General features: G+C 40.8%; 1 protein-coding gene across 1 annotated transcript in view; it reads right to left on the bottom strand.

The window, feature by feature from the left end:
- Positions 1 to 8438, bottom strand: part of PALS1 (protein associated with LIN7 1, MAGUK p55 family member) — a 51142-nt gene extending 42704 nt beyond the window's left edge. Inside the window, exon 1 of the mRNA XM_035540026.2 lies at positions 8322 to 8438. The gene's annotated coding sequence lies outside the window, so the exon portion shown is untranslated. The remainder of the gene's footprint in view (positions 1 to 8321) is intronic.
- Between the last annotated feature and the right edge of the window lie 6740 nt (positions 8439 to 15178).

Here is a 15178-nt window from a genome sequence, read left to right as displayed (position 1 = left end):
TTCTAAGATTTGACAAGTGTGCACTTAAGAGGGAACAAAAAACTAGTCTACACTTACTACTCAGTCACTTAGGTATGCAGCTGCATTCATTAAATATTTGTACAGAAAAGACTTCAAAAATATTGACAGAAGGAGAACTGTACAAAGTTCTCACCAACATAAGTCTAAAAGTGGCCACGGGGAAGAAGTATACAGATGCCAGTTTGCAACTCAAGTTGTTAATCTTTATTATTTTTTTTCAGATTGCATACAATCGGTTAAATACAATTCTTGAAATTTGTATGGTGAAGTTATCGCCCTAGTACTTTGTTACGATTAAACACACAAAAAACTTCAATTCATATAGTGTTTATAAATTAAGAATTGCCACTGATCGGCCATAAAGCACATTCGAAGCTTCAAAAAGAGCATGCACATAATAATTAGGCCTAACTGCTCACTTCTGCATACTGACCCTTCCCACACACGTTTAACAGTGTTTTTTCGGCTTATAAGATTTTTTGCTTTTACAAACAAGTACATAATATAAAGTCCAAGATCAGCATTGTGAAAATGCATTAATAACCTAGCTTTGCATATTGTCCATTGATCAAAACTGAGCAATCAGCACAGAATCCCAAATAAGACCAAAATACAACATTTTGGTAGACAGGAGTTCACAGTGGAAACCTCGAATGCCTTACTAGACAGACTGGGATCTTTAGTCATTCTGATTCTCCCTTGCTGTGATTTCCCAGTTCTTTTATTTCCCCCTTTACTTAAAAGTAAACAAAACCCCAAACCCCAGCTTGTTACACACTTGTAGCCCAGTGCAGTACAGTATCTGTTTGGGATAATCTGCCATATTTTTACTGAAACTTGGTCTATAAGGTATAAAACTGGGTTTCTGGCTGTTTAGGATACTCTAAGAAAAGCCCTACTGGTCAGACCAACTCCGTGTCTGACAGAAGCAACCACGCATGCTGTTAAGGGACAACTTGTCCATCCACAATGGTTGATTAAGGACATCATGCTACACTCCTGCCTATTCAATTGTGAACCATTAAACATATCCATCAGTGGACCTGCTCTCCAGGAATCTGTATAACCCCTTTTTAAACATGCTGATACCAGTTGCTTCCCAATACTCCTCTAGCAATAAAAGCCACTCACTACCCAACACGTTCAGTACCAGCTTCTTATATCTGCTTCAGACTTAGAGTTTTGATCAACGGCATGCTGTATTTGGAAGATTCACAGGCTCTATGCTTGTTTTCTAAAATCTTCATCACATTCCCCTTCCAGCCTTCTTCTCTTCAAACTGAAGATTTCCCATCTTTGTAGTCTCCTCTTGTAAGGCTCCATCCCTTGAATGCTTTTACTGCTCTCTTCTACCTTTTACTTCTGCTATGTAGTTCCTTAAATGCAAAAGCCAGAGTAGCCAGAAAAGCCATACACCAGAGTGAAGACAGCAAGATTTCTGCACAGCTGCAATATTATGTTTTGTCATCTTTATGCCTTTCCTGATACATTTAGCATTTTGTTGGCTTTCTGGCTGTCACTCACACTACACAAAGAACAGCAAATAGACGCTATGTTTAAAGAAACCTTTCTCACCAGTTCTACAGAAACTAGGAGTCCCAATTTTGTTACTCTTCACAGACAGCATCCCACCACACACATGCTAAAAATTATTTCTCGAGCTCCTGACACTGAACTACTCTGCTTCCCATACTACTAGATACTAGTCATTATGTCCCATAAAAAAAGCAATATTCCCGTTTAATTTTGTTCTTGCAATTTTCCACAGAAATAAAAGGTGTAACATTGAATGTATCAAAGCTGTAGAGGCAGGTAAGAGAATACAAGCATCAGAAGATCTAAATAACAGACAGCACTGCAGAATGAAATGCTAAATATAGCTATGGTTTTACAGGCCAATCCAACCTTAAGACACAAGGCAACAAGTCAATGGAAAAGAGAAAGGAAAAGGTCATAAGACTTATCAGAGCGTAGGAATGCTGTGATTCATCAGAGAACCCTTTGTTTCCTTGTCAATATTGTCTGTCTTGCCTATTTAGACTCAGCTCTCAGAAAGACTCATGTTTGAAGGTCTGCAGAATTACAGAGCACAAGAAAATGAAAACCAGAAAAGCTGTCAAAAACAGCAGTGGCAAAAATACAAGTCCACAAGAAATGGGAAAGAGCTAAGGAAAAGCAATATATCATGAGCATTCAATATGGATCAAATGACTACTCCCTACCAGCAATAGGGTTACTACTCTAAACACGACATTGATATCAAAGTAGAAAGTGTAAACACCAGATTTCTTCATAAGCAATAAGCCAAAATAACTGCCACTTCAGAACATCATATAACCAGATGCAGAGTTCGCTTTTTCAGCCAAGAAGAAAGAGCTCTCAGTTGCACTTCATTTTGACCTCTCCTTAATTGAAAACTGACAAAAACTTAAAGAAAGTAGTAACCTACAAAATATGTCAAAATAACCAGTCTCAAATAGCTTTCACCTATTCTGTTATCTTAAAACCATCCTCAGGATTTTTTCGTTTGGGAGGAAGGACAAATGCCATTTACTTTTTGTGTTCCTAACTTTCTTTGGGATACACTTTCAGTCCTTAATCTTTTCATCTTGCTTGATAGGCCAAAGAAGAAAGAAGAAATTTAAGAAAGCTAAAAGGTAAGAAGTGTTTATCAAACTCTCTAGAAACATCAGATTGCCACTTTCCTCCTCTTTCCACTGAAGTCAAGTAATTGGCCTCTTCAGCATCCTAGTTAGTAGTCATCATAACGGCTTGAAGCAACCTGCTTTGTCAGGACAGGATTGATGACAATAAAAGCCTTGAGAGATGATCTCAGCACACACAACCTTTTTAAAACCCACAAGAATCAAGGTGATAGTTCAGGAGGAAAAGACCACTCAGCTGGTAAGGACTTTGTTTCAAACAGATTTTTAGTGCTGTTTATAGCTCTTAAACAATTCAAGACGTGAAACAAACTATTCCATTGGTCAAAATCCGAACACTACGGGGCTCATAAGTCATTTACCCAGCCCAACAAACAAGACAATGCCAAGCTGATCAGCTTTTACCTCATTTACTCTAAGAGACTGTGCTAATTCCTCCCTGTAAGTAATTAGGTTACTAATATAGAACACATCTTGACTACTGGAAAAAAATGAAATGGTACAAGCTTGCATTACATTTAATTATCCTGCAACAACAATCACCACCTTTAAATACACATATCTAGTTCAATTTCCACTCAATTCCCCACATTGGGGAGTTACTAACAGTATTTAAATAAAATGTAAATGCCATTGCACAGTGACGCTAAGCAGTTCCATCACTGCTTGATCCTACAGACTGCAGAAAGCATGTGATGTCCACTAATACTATATTCTCCCACTAACACGGGAATTAGTTTGTCTGCTGACATCATATACCTTCTCAGGCATTGGGGTAGAAAGATTTGCTCTCTGAAAACAAAGATACATTAGCTAGGAGAATGCGTGTATAAGACTTGCAGTGATCTGTAACACTTTTTTCTTACAAAAGCAGCTTTAATTTTCTTAGCCAAGGTGCACTGCATTAATCCATGCTTAGTCTATCTCCAGCTTCATTAACAGACAAATCAGGGCCAATTTGATTGAAGATGATAACACCACAGGTGACCACTTCTCCATCAGGACACTGCGTGATCTGACATCAAGGTCAAGCCTTAGCTTTAACTGCAGAGGTATCACATTCTATAGAAAAATTGTCATACCTGCTGTACTGAAAAATTTAGCAACTGAATACCACAACTGCCATGAAGAAAAAGATGCTTCCTTCCCTAGATTTCTCCTCTGCCTCACCAGAGACCAGCTCCTAAATAACTGACAAATAGAGAAGCAGTGACCAAGGCATACCACCGTCATTATCCTTGACTGTGAAGATCATCCCAGTTCAAACGCTTGGTTTTTACACTTGAATAGCTGGATGAGAGCTGACTTGACTGATCTCTTTGTTGCTCAGAGATCAAAATTTAGCTATTGGGAAACAGACAGGTGATGGGAAACATCAAGGGAAGCCCTTTTTCTTAATGGTGTTTTTACCAAGGCAACATACCAGTTACATTTTACCTCCCTTTCAGCCTTGAACACGACAAACTTTACATTTCGTTACTCCTTCCTATACACCTCATTAAGTGCAAATCACTCATATGCCAACATACTGCTAAGAATAGCTCATACATGTATCACTGGCAGTATTTATAATATACTATTGAAAGGGGAAGTGACTCTTAGGCAGTGGTATACATTGCCCCACCCTTTGATCACATGTATTTGTAATCAGAACTCCACAACTAAGCAACTCAACACTGCTGGTGCTAAATGAATACTTCTTTTCCAGCCTCTCCTTTCTGACTTTAAAATACACCATTACATTTGGAAACAGAATAGGAATGCATACATTGGCCTCCCAACAGCCATTGCCAGGTCAAAGAGCAGTTGCTGAAGTTGTACTGGCACTTCCTGATTATTGGAGGTTTGTAGGTTTGCTACATTCAACACTTCAGAGAGCATGAAGATACCACTGAACAACTCGACACTATGAAAGTCAGGCAATCCACAGTGACTTTTCATGCAACAGTTGATGCAAATACACGGCTACATATTGTAGGTGCTAACATGCACTCTGACTATACAATATTTGAGTACCCTTAATACCTTTTGTAAAGGACCACATACTTCTATCACTTTTAACACATCCTTATCAGAAATCAGCTCTGGTTCTAAACTACTTTATCTCCCCAAAACTTTTGAGAATCTTTGAATCACCTCTTATGGCCAAATAATCCAGTATGATCTTTCCACAGGTTCCCCAGAAGATGAATCCTCCAGTGGAAGCCAAGGATGAAATTTATAGTTTATCTTATTTTTCTGAAAAAAGTAACTTTTTTTTTTCCCCCAGAATTTCCATCAAATGCCTCTCCTCTTTAGAATTCTGAGCGAGTTCATTTTCTATGCCGATAAAGCGTAGCAAATCCAAAATACTAAAGTGTATGATTATCAACCACAAGCTGCACTGTCACACGTGCCAATTGTCAAGCCTCTTCTCTAATCCCAAAGAAGAAATTCAAAATATGAAAGAATCGAGTTGAACTAAAATCAAGTACTAAAATCATTAGCATAAAATCACATTAACTATTCACTACTCAGCATTTTTCTTAAACCAATTATGGCCTACCAGAACAGAATCATGATGCAATAGGCAAATCAATTCAGGAAACACAAGGCATAGAGTTGATCTTTATGTAACAGATAGTAATTACACATATGTTGAAATAATTACATTTTTGTATCTATTTATTTAGCATCTTATAAGAACATAGAATCTGATCCACAAGAGAATCTAAATGCCATGCCTCCTATGAGACTTAGCCCACAGATAAGCCACCCAGCTCCCCTCTGCAACAGAAAGGGCACACTGGAGATGCTGTTTGAATGTCAGACTCAACATTGGGAGGAACTGCCAAAGTCAGCCAGGAATACTCCTAAAGAGAAAGCTTAGAAACAATTCCCCAGAATTTAACGTCATGCTAGGAAATACACCTTTTCATTGTTCATCACCAGGTCTGCAAAGCAGGAGACATGGGTTCAAGCCACCAGTCTGTACCCAATCACGCTTCCTACCAGCCCGTCCCTGGGCTCGCTCCCTTCCCAAGTATTACTGCCTGGGAATGAAACCGGCTGGCACCTGGCAGCATCTCACAGCAAAGCACCCAGTGGCCTGGCAGTCAGGGCATTCCCTTGGGAACTAACAGACGTGGGTTTTAAGATCCCCCATACAGTAGAGGTATTTGAACACAAATCTCAACATACTGGCAACGCACTCAAACCTATCTGTTACAAAAGGCAATATCACATCCTTTTTCTGAAAAAAAAAAAAAAAAAAAAAAAAAAAGTGTGCAAGATCAGGCCTGTCTTTTTGTGTTTCCTGCTTCAAAGCATAGAGGCATTCCTTGTACAGTTCTGCATTACTAATAGTATCTCTTTGCTTTCTAATTAAACTGATGCAAACTTTTAGAGTCACAGCATTTTTTTCTTCCCACACAGCTATGCATTAGTGGGCAATTAGACACCCTTGCAGCTTGAAACAACTCTTTACCAATAGATACACATAGTTTATCAGTTCCATTTAAGGAAAATCAAAGCTAATTTTCAAATAGCCTGGTATATAAACTACTTATCTAGTTAATTATCCTCTTTTTGCTTGGAGTTTTCCTTCACATTTTACAGTGAGCTACACTGAAAACATTTTATCATATAGCTATGTTGGGAGTGCAGGAAGGAGGATGCATACATAAAATACTTCTTCTGTCACAACTGCTGAAGAAAGTTCTGAACCAGATAATTACACTAGAAGAAACATTTTCCCAGCATATCCAGTTTTATACCAGAAAACTCACTAGGAAACAGTTTACGCTATCACAGACATACCAGCAAACCTTTTCAAATATATAAATGCCTCTCTGCCCATTAATAAAAGGAAAACAATGCAACAGTATTTAATTAATATTTACAAGAAGTCTTGAGGCTTTCTGATGAATGACCAAAGCAGTAATTACTGTTCCAAATACCGTAACATCAGGCCTTTCTGCAAGACTGCCCATAGCATCAAGTACTTAAAAAGAATAGAATATAAGCCAGTTGCCAGACGATTTAAGAACTTGAAACATACGAATACGGATCCTGTTATTTACGAAGTAGTAGACTGAGCTTAGCCTTCGGAATTCCTACAGCCTAATATTGTAAAAGAATGCAGTTAATCAAAACGGCAAACTAGAAAAAATGAGTACCTGAAACACGTAGTTACAACTGTATTTGATGTTAAGGCTCGGTCTTTGAGAAAACATCCCAACAGAATTTACATCTAAGAATGCAGTAGCATTTTTAAAAGACTGCCATTTCAACCTATGCCAAGAGATTTTAATTAAAAAGCACCATATGAAGTGTTATGAAAATGCAATTATTTACATGAAAACCATACAGATACATATGAACCTCAGCCTACATTAAGCCTGCTGTGTCCATAACCCTCGGTAGGGATGCCAAGCTCCACGCTGCGTTTATAGTGCTTGTACCTCGCATTGTTGTGGTAATGAAAGACACCCGACACCCCTCAATGGCCTCAGGAACTCCTGCAAATTCCTGAGGAAGCTAAATCAGGCTTGCGAAGAAATATTTCGATTTACATTACAAAGTCAGTTCAGATCTCTTGAAAGAAATGTTAACATTTAAGTAAAACTATCATCTTTACCATCACCTTAATCTATCCAGCAAAAATTCCGGTCCACAGCTATTCCATACCTTGAGCACTGGAAGGGCGTAAGGTCTGCAAGCATTACTTTGAGAAGAGTTACATGACCACGTATTAACACTGAGCTCTGCGTTACTGCATTAACAGTAATGGCAATTAAATGTACCACTCGAGACAGCTGTTTCCCAAAGCGCTGAAAATTCAGCATTGGGTGCCTTGTTAAACCGTGCACCACGCCGACCATTAGTTAACCTTTTAAGGCATAAAACACAGAGGGTGTTTTGGACCACAGCGCGTTGGAAAACAGTTAATGTCTGCATAAAAGACAGCCAGACTCTAAAGCGTTGGACATTTACATTTTTTTTAGTAACAGCTCTAAGATGATTGTAAGAATAATAAAAAAAAAAAAAAAAGGTATAGTGTTTGTGGAAATTCCGAGGGCAGATTAAAAAGAAAAGCTCTCAGGCTTAGATGGGCGTACAGTTAAAGACAACTCAAAGATGTGCTCTTTTGGAGGATTCAGGCAAAGCATCCCAGTCCCCCAGCAGAAGGCCGGGTCCCTCAAAGCACGGAAGCCGCGCACCGAGGCAGCAGCCCCCGAGAAGGCACGGGACCAGCCGCCTCGGGAAAGTTCGCCTGCAGGCAGCCACACACCGCCACTGACACAGAAGGTGTATTGTGGTACTCGCACACTTCGTATTTCGTTTTCCGGCGCAGGCAGCTTCACCGAGCCGCAGGGCACCGTGCCTTTGTTGCCCCCGGTACCAGACCCACCCCCCTCAGCCTGGCTCCCCCGACTGCTCCCGGGGCACGCTCCCCGACCCCGGCGGATTACAGCACACCCTGCCAGCCGCTCCCACCGCCGCCACCACCACCGGGCTTCCCTGCGACCGCGGGGCCTCCCCTCGCCCGGCCCGGCAGGGGGGGGACAACCGGGCAGCCCGGGCCGGGCCGCTGCGGGGCACCCGGGCAGGCAGGGCAGGGCCGGGCCGCGGGCCGCGCTCCGCCGCCGCGCTCACCGTGCGTGCTGCCGGCCTCCGCCGCCCCGCTCCCCGCCGAGCCGCCCGGCCGCGACCGCGGCCGCCCCCTCAGCGCCGCGCAGCCGCCGCCGCCGCCGCCGCAGCTCGGCCCTGCCCCGCCCGCTCCCAGGGCCGGCCGCCAGCCCCGGCCCCGCCCCGCCCGGCCGCGGCGCGCAGGCGCGGGGCGGCCCCCGCAGGGACAGCGGGGGCGGGGCGGGGCCGCCCGCGGGCGCGTGCCCCCTGCCGGCCGCGCGTGGCGGGGGCCGCTCCCAACGGTCGCTGCCAACGGCCGCTGGGGGGTGGGCGCCACGTGGTGATTCGTGGCCCGGCTGCCCTGGTGTCTGTCGCGACATGTGGCGTGTAACCGCACCTAGCCAGCAGTTTGCTGCGTGACCACTGACAGATGGAAGGACTGTGGGGTATTTGGTAGCAGTGGGTGGCAGAGTTACGTACATGGAAATAACACCAGAGGGGACCTGGTGGTAGTGCCTCACAAGCGCCAAGGGCAATTCCTTTCACTTGCCTGTGACAATGGTGGAAGTTCAGATGAACTTTTTTTTTTTTTTTTTTTTACAAACTTCTTTGGCAAAAGACCTGAGAAGCAGAAAAGACTTTCCCAAAATACAGTACTTGCACAGAAGATAAAATAACTGCAAAAATACGTAGGTTCAGCAGCTTGCTGTTCCCTGTTGTCATCCAAACTGATCGCTAGGTTAATGTCTTTACATCCAAAGTTGAGATGAACAGAAAACAAAACTGAAAACAAAGTCCTGAGTACAGCTTCCCTCAGCTGACAACATTTCTCCTTCCTCTCCCAGACCATCTCATTGCCTCTAGTTTGCATGTTCCCCTACAGCCAGTGTTTATACCAAGGTAAGGGAGTTTTCTTCAGTATGTTGTGCAATTTGTCATAAAGCAAAGAAGCATTCACGCTAGCTCTAGAGTTCCTCTTTCCCTCCTTTGTTTTCTTGTACATGTAGCTGAAATTTTCATCTTTTGCCAGAATGGGTTGCCAGACCAGGTTAAGGCTGAGCTTGGGATACCTCTTGGATAGATCTGCTTAAGGATCTGTTTGTCTCTTTGGTAACCAATCTCCTCCCTCTGGCTTTCACAAACCCTAATATTAGCCTTTGCTCAGCTGGCAAATCCATTCATAAGATGCTTGAATTAGGTGTGCTTGGATAATTTTATCCAACAGATTAAAATATTCTGTCAGGCTATGAAGTTGTCATACCTGAAAATGTTTCACAACAGAGCACAGGATCAGCAGCATTATTTGTAAAGATTCAGATAACCTCTGTCTTTTAAATCATTCTGTTAGCAATTTAAATAGACAGGTTTGTTGGTTCATTTTGCTTTGTGGGTGCTGTTTGTTGGATGCTGAACACACAAAAATTGCTGTGAGAAAATCAACATTTAAATTTAACAAAATACTCAAATTAGAAACAATGGGTGCAGAGAGAGAAGGCATATGGGAGGATGAGGAAGGACAACGGTTGATTGATTTGGGAAATCAAAATTTTTGTAATTTGTTTCGTGTTACCTGACTAATCTTTCATATGAGGATGTACTAAGACAGCTCTTAAAGGAAGTTAGAAAATTACTTACCAAAGTACTATACAACTATAAACAAGCTATTCCATCTCTTCTTCAAAGTTTTCAATGATTAAGCAGGAATAAACAAAAAAGAAATATGCAAGTGAGACATTTTGTGAGTTTGGATCTTAGAACACCTTGATTTTAGATGTGTCATTTTATTATCAGTGTTTATGGGATCATTAAAGCATTCTTGGAGCTATAGAACCAATGTGTTTAGACAACTTAACTTATTGTTGAAGAAGAATCTTCTTTCTAAGGTTGATGCATTCATTCCACAAACATTTTTTTTTTTAAATAAAGAATATATTTAACTTCAGTGAACTGAATTTTACACGTTGGCCAAGAAGATGCTGATATAACCGCTGATCAGTATAAATCTGGCTGATTGTAATCAGTTGGGGGGAAAAATGCTTCTGACAATCTGTGACATCATCCAAACACAGGACAAAATGTTTTCTTTGAAACCATTGCCCTCTGGAGGGGGAATGAAAAATCACAGAAGGATTAGATAAAAGTTCCCTTTTATGTCGCTGCGTAACTGAATTTATGTTTTACTGATGCAAAAAGGAATGCTCTGTCAGAAGACCCACAGCGGCCACAGTGCTTATTGTCAGTGAAGGCTGGAGGAGAACTAATCCCCATCTGTCTGCCCCATTACTCTCCTCCCCTTTATCTCTAAACTCTTTATCGCTAAACTCACTGAGCATCTATTCTACAACAGATGTACTTTCTCTTCCAACTTTATCTTGGATCCTTTCCAAGCTGTTGTCATCCCTGTTTATCTGCCAAAACAATTTTTTATGCAATCCCTAAAGAATTCTTGCCTGTCTGATGTCAGAGTCTATATTCCATCCTCTTTCTTAACCTTTCTGCTGTTTTTATTATCTTGAGCACCCTTTCATTCGTGATCTTTTATTCTTGCAAAGTTTTGAGAAATTGTCTTCTCTTATTTTTAGCTCTCTAATTTCACGTCTGGCATCAATTTAAATAGTCTCTTTTTTTTCCTGTCTCCGAGAACTTCACAGGGGTTTTCCCCTGGCCTTCAGATATTGACAGTATCGTGGCTGATCACATTTAAATGTCACCTCTAACTGAATATGAATGAAAGCTGCTTCCTGCTCAGACTTTCCCTGCGTGTTGTCCCTGACTTGCAGGGGAAAAGATGATCTCTAGCAACAGTCTTTCCAATTTGATTTATAGCAATATGATGTCTCCACACTACAAATCTGGTGACTGCTTTAACCCTAAGTAGGACACAAGAACCAACCATCCGAAACAACTAGTCCACCTGTAGGGCTTGCTGTGTCTGATATTTAGTATTTCAAAGAAGAGTGCAAAATACAAAAGTCCAAATGCTAAATTATGTATTAGGCATGAAAAAAAAAATCTCTTGGCCTCCACAATCCAGCAACAGAAACCCTGAATTTTGAAATTAATACAGCAATTCAGTGTCGTTTCAGCCTTCCTTCAGCAATAACAACAAATACTAAGGGTTAAAATATGGTCATGTTCTAATCCTTGATAGCATCCAGAACTGTTCCTTCCTTTCTATCCAGTAACTACATTTTCATTCTTGTTATTCTTGTTCATCTGTATGGCTGAAACATCTTCCTCTCTGGCTTTTAGTGTCCTCTGCTATCCCTTAATCCTTCAGATCTAAAATTGCACAACTCCAAATAAGATCACAGTGTTTACAAATGAGGTCATAAACCCAACAGAAGCTCAGCTGTAGAAAAAGGTTAATCTCCAGAAGAGAGGTCTTGATTCTGGGAGTATTACTCATCTCTCAATGACAGGTCTTAAGCCCAGAAGTAGAAATCATTCCCAGAAGATGGGTGCTCCAAAGTAAAACTGGAAGTGGGGTTGTTAATGGAACAATTTGGGGCACTACGTTTAGTCCAGAAAGATAATAGGCAATAAAAATGATCTTTTCTTGCCACTGTTTTCTCTTTACCTATATGGTTATACTCAAATTAGTGATTACTTCATTTGGCTTTTTACATCTGTTTGCTGCTTCTTGATCTTCTGTGAGTAGTTTATATGTTACTCTTATACGTGTCTGTCTTTCTGATATTGTTTCAGTCATCTATGTGCCTTCCTCAGTGCAACTCTCCATTTTTGGGTTGATCTTGAATAAATCTATAAGGACCCAAAGTACATACTCTCTGGAAAACAGTCTCCTGCCATGCCATTTATAACAATTATCAATTTGCAACAAAATACATGCTGTTCTTCCCTGACTTGCCATTTCGAGTCTGGATGTATCCTAAAGCCCAAAGTCAAGACAGAATTTTATTTATCATTTAGTGCTACCCTGCCTTACTGTCAACTTGCACATGCTTTTTTGCTGGGTTTATCTGGCAGTTTGATTACTTTGTTTTAATCCATGAATGGAGAACAAAAGCTATTTTTCATTTCTACTCATTTTACTCTGTGTAGATTCTTTTCTTATACTCGTAAATGTATGTAAATGTATTTGTAAAGAAATAAAACCCATGAGATAACTCACAGATCTATGACAGAATAGAGCAAGAACCAACAAAAATTTCAACAGTTCATACCCCCGTCCACATTTTGGCTGGGATAGAATTACTTGTCTTCATAGAGGCTTGTATGATGCTGTGTTTTGTGTTTTTGAATGAAAATTGTGGTGATAACATACTGATGGTTTAGCTCTTGCAGAGCAGTGCTTACACAGAACCAAAAACTTTTCTATTTCTTGTGCTGCCCTGCTGGTGAGGAATCTGGGGGTGCACAAGAGGCTGGGAGGGGACGCGGCCAGGACAGCTGGCCCAGACTGGCCAAAGTGATATCCTGTACCATATGGCATATGCTCAGGACTAAAAGCTGGGGGGAAAGAAGTAGTGGGGGTCGGGGAGGGGCATTAGGAGTGATGGTGTTTGGCTTCCCAAGAAACCGTAATGTGTGATGAGCCCTGCTTTTCTGAAGAAGGGTGAATGTCTGTCTGCCGATGGGAAGTAGTGAAGGAATTCCTTGTTTTGCTTGGCTTGTGCAAGCAGCTTCTGCTTTACCTAGCAAGCTTTCTTATTTCAGCCCATGAGTTCTTGTGCTTTTACCTTTCTGACTCTCTCCCCCACCTCACCTAGGGAGAGTGAGCAGCCTTCTGGTGCTGAGCTGCCTGCAGGGGTTAAACCACACCACCTAAGGAAACTGCTTAAGTAGTAGATCCTAATGAAATAAGACGTTTGTGGTTTTTAGATTCTCCCCAGGTACAATCATCTTTCCTGAAAAGCAGCTTATTAGTAGTAATTATACTAATGATGAGACCCACCTGTTTGATAATGCTTCATTGTAAGCTTAAGCTTTATGTATTTGTCAAAAGTAAGACACTACAGTATATTGTTCATATATATTGCATAAACCAGAAATGCAATAAATCTTTCTCCTGAAAGCAAGTTACATGTACAGTAAGACAGCTGTAAAATACTGTAAAATTTACATAAAGAACACCAAAATTCTGCTTCCTGTTTCCTTTTTCTGAATCTTCACTGAAATAATCTCGTATGCTATGTTTTTGGTGTTTAGTGTAGGTTTTCAGCTTGTGCATCTCTATTATACTTTAATTACCAACGCAAAAACAGTTGTGGCTATTCTGTACTGTAGCTTTACACGAGTGTCTATATAGAAAATTTCTCTGAGGAAGAATCACTTTCAGAATTATTATTCTTAAAACTTTCGTTTGAGCTTTTCGTTTTTGAGCTTGCTTTCAGCAGATTATAAACAACGTCTGGAGCAGCTAACTACCAGCCAGGATGTCTGTAGTTCCCCAGCATTTAAAGCAATGCTTAAAAACTATTTTATTTGAAAACTAAACATCTGCATAACTGCATAAGTTTTATTGGGAATATTCTGAAACTAAAATTAAAAGAGGCTGACATTTTCTTCTTTGAGAAACATGCTAGTAGAAAATAATGTGCTCTGTGTATGACCCTAGAAATGATAGATAGTGACTTCTGAGGCATACCTTGAAACCCACTAATACAGGTAATAAATAATGCTATTGATGTGGACATAAAAAATTACTCTAGTTTAAAGTTGTTTAGGTTTGCAAGCATGCATAGTTTTATATCACTTCCCTCTAATCCTCACATGTATAGGTCATTGCTGGCCAGCTAACCAGCACTTACTGAGAGCTCCTGATTTGAAACCAAAATATGTTATTCCTCTTGACGTCTGGGTTTCTTAATTTTCTGTCCCCTCAACTGCATGATGACCTGGAATTAAGAAATCCAGTCTCAGCCAAGACGCCATAACTTTTGAAATGAATATGGGCATCTGGGTGGGTGCTGGGTGTATTGCTTGTGTACAGTCAGAAAAAAATCTTTCGTGTGTTTCATCGTATGCATAAATCTGGAGTGTCATGGCACAGGAAATTCCAGATTGGCATCCAGTCTCTTTGTAAATATCCATGCTGATCTCAGCATAATGCCTTCCGTACAGACATAAGATGCCAGTAGGTTTCCATTGCTGCTTCTTGGGCAACAGAGGCACGTTTCAGATGCTTACTGTGTGAAAATGTGTGGTTATAAGGGACAACCCCAAAACACTTTTCATATGTTGCCATAAGCAAAGCCAGTATGCTTAACCACCATTCCCAATAAAGCAATAGCAGCTTCACAGTCATCTCTAAGGAAGGCATTGTTTTGACACCAACAGAATAATCATTTCCACGTAACTATGTGGAGCTGTACGGACAGCCTTCATGATCCTTGGATAAATCTGTGAGGTACAGGATAAATGCTAAACCATTCTCATAAATCTGCGCCTTGACAGAAAGTTGCAGAGGAAATAAAATTCATTCAAACCGAAAACTGTTTTGGAATGCATTACATGAACACCACTCTACTTTTCCTAAAAAGTGTAGTCAAACACATTATGCTTGGTAGCTCTACTGCTTGCAGGATCTTCAGTGACTGTCTTTCTCCCAGCAGTTTTTTTTTCTTTCAGAGGAGCTGATAGACTGCATCGGCTTGTTGAGCCAATGCTGCATACCAGTCTACTGAATCAGCTCAGAATAAGACTGCTCTGGTATGTAACCCAGCAAGCATCTGTGCTGATTTATTTTTCTTTGCTCCAGGCCTAGCAATTAACAGTATTTCTTTATTGCATTTGCAACGCAAGCAATTCAACCTTCTTCGCAGCGTTGCAGTCTGGGAAACACAATAGTCTGAAGTAGCTTATTCTTTTCAGCATTGACTGAGAGCATTTTAGATTGTATTCCAGTGAACTGAGGCTGA

This window comes from Cygnus atratus, chromosome 5 (assembly GCF_013377495.2).
Source record: "Cygnus atratus isolate AKBS03 ecotype Queensland, Australia chromosome 5, CAtr_DNAZoo_HiC_assembly, whole genome shotgun sequence".
In the NCBI taxonomy this organism is placed as follows: Eukaryota; Metazoa; Chordata; class Aves; order Anseriformes; family Anatidae; genus Cygnus; species Cygnus atratus.
This window is presented reverse-complemented; position numbering and strand designations above follow the sequence as displayed.